Raw genomic sequence first — 2,675 nt, forward strand, 5'->3', positions numbered from 1 at the left:
CATGCCGCGGAGCGGCTGGGCCCGTGAGCCATGGCTGCTGAGCCTGCGCGTCCGGAGCCTGTGCTCCGCAACAGGAGAGGCCGCAACGGTGAGAGGCCCGCGTACCGCAAAAGAAAAAAAAAAAAGTCAAAAGAAAAAAACTTACGAGATGAGTGACTAGCCAGCTAACCTACTTAAAAATGATTTCACCAATATGACTAGATGCTTATTAGTTGAAGAACCTAAAATTCCCCCACTTCTTCCATTTTTTTGTCCTGTATAGAACTCCTTAGTCACCTAAAAATATTCCCATCTAACTTTTGAATTATAGTAAAAAAATATATATATATCTGAAGCAGTTTTCTCGGGAACGTACGTGTTCCATGCCTTTTAAAAATTGTTACACTCAAGGTGCCTGTGGCCTACTGCAGCAGTTGTTTGTCTAGTAGGATATCTCTTTTTTTTTTTTTTTTTTTTTTTTTTTTTTGCCGTACGCGGGCCTCTCACTGTTGTGGCCTCTCCCATTGCGGAGCACAGGCTCTGGACGTGCAGGCTCAGCGGCCATGGCTCACGGGCCCAGCCGCCCCGCGGCATGTGGGATCTTCCCGGACCGGGGCATGAACCCGTGTCCCCTGCATCGGCAGGTGAACTCTCAACCACTGCACCACCAGGGAAGCCCTCTTTGTTTTATTTTCATGGGCTCTTGCTCCAGGGGGGTTTATTGTCAAACCCAGGGTTGGAGTAGTAAAGCTCAAACCTTTTAATAATAATGGACGTTCCATAAAATTTCCACGTATTCTTATAGTGTTAGATGCAATATATTAAACTTGAGAATCACTACCGCCTCGTGCTGGTGCCAGCAAGAAGAATTATTACTCTTGAGTTCTCATTTTATTTGACCTCCTATAGATTTCAGAGGATTTGAACCATAATCCTTGGAAAGTTTAAGTTCTCATTAACCCTGTTTTTTCCGCCTACAGGGTGTTATTAAGGATATTCAGGGACTAGTTTAAACCCTAAATATAACCTTACTAAGTGTGGATGTGTTGTTTGTTGAATAATTCTTGTTTCATTGTACCTTGCTTACTTATTTCCTTGAGACTACAAAGTAGCATCTTGTCCAGAGTTTAGAACTCTGAGAACCATGTGGAAACCAGCTGCTGGGTGTTATGCTATAAATCCCTTTTGTCTATTCCAGGCAGAGTGAATTCCACAGCCCTACCTATGTTCTCTGTTGCCTAATGGTTGTAGGACAAGGAGATGCACACACATAATCACCAACAAAAATTTAAAATGGCTCAGCTAGTCAACCAATAGGGCAGCTCATTGGTGGTGAGAAAAGCTATTTGAGCCAGAAATTTTCAGCTCTTTTGAACACCTTCTGGTTTAGTTCAATTAATGGAAGAAAATTGTTGTCCTAAATGCAGAATTTCTTAATACTTGGGAGATCATTGGTGTACCTGAGAGGTCACCAAACCAAGGTTGGAAGTCATAGTGATTATATCAGGACTTGGCTGGAGTGGGTAACTTTAGTCCAACAGTTCATACCTGAGGAGGATCATGTCGAATGTATTGAAGTGGCCAGTTCCTAACAGGGAGAGATGGGTTTTGTGCCACTAGATATTTGTTAAAAGCTTATAGACACTAAAGATTATGGTGAAATGTAGTTCTCAGGGAGTCCCACAACTAGTACAGGCTCTTATGAAGAATCTGAGAGGAGCCATACACCATGATGTTTACACGAGATTGTTTAAAGTTGTCTGAGGTAGTCCTGCAACTCCAGAGAGGCCAAATCAGAGCCCCTGACCCGTGTTCAGGATCAGCCTTCATTTCAAGAGGAATCCAAGAGACCGTGCAAAGGAATGGTCTCGGTTCCGGGCAGACCCAACAAGTGGCACTCTGACCTTTCCCTTTACTTTTCTTTCTACTCTCCTTACCCACCCCACATCCAGGCACCTGCTCTGGTGGGTTTATTCTATAAAGTGGGGGAAAAAAAGGTCATACAGGGACCCTGTTCCCAGTGCCACCATCAGCGGCAGCTACCTGTCACTAGCTCACAGTTTGCTTGCTGGCAGTTTGTGCTCCGTGGCCCCTGAGCTCTCCAGCCAGCTCCCGAGGATCACTGCAGCACGGCCCTCTAGGTGAGGAGCCCGGCACCGCTGCTACTGTTCCTGTGATGGTTTTCCAAAAATAAATAGCTGTCCAGTTCCGTGTAAAAAATAAATGGCAGTTACTCTTGTATAGAAAAAAAAAGCCTGAAGGAAATATACTGAACTCTTTTTGATGACTTATTTTCTTCTTTGTGCTTTCTTACATGTTTTATATTTTTTTACAATAAACATGTCCTTTTCTCGGAGGAAAAAATGTTGCCACAAAACATTCAACCCTCACAGAGAAGGAAATAGTATTTAAAAGCTTCCTGGTCAAATTTCTATTAAAAGCTTGGCTGTGCATTAGGTACTGAGGCGAGCCATTTCCTGCTTTGGTTATGTTATTTTTTTCTACTAACTTGGGAGCCTTAATCCAAACAAAAACAGTTTTCTGCCTCACTTCAACTTTTAGCTTCAGGTTTCCCTGAAGGAGTTGGATTAGCTGTTTCTAAGGTCCATGTCAACCGTAAAATTCTGTTTTAAGAAATGAAGTGCTAGCCAGCAGAAAGTTGGCAATATCTACAAGAGGATTTTGCCAGTAGAAAA

Source organism: Mesoplodon densirostris, chromosome 7 (assembly GCF_025265405.1).
Source record: "Mesoplodon densirostris isolate mMesDen1 chromosome 7, mMesDen1 primary haplotype, whole genome shotgun sequence".
Taxonomy (NCBI): domain Eukaryota; kingdom Metazoa; phylum Chordata; class Mammalia; order Artiodactyla; family Ziphiidae; genus Mesoplodon; species Mesoplodon densirostris.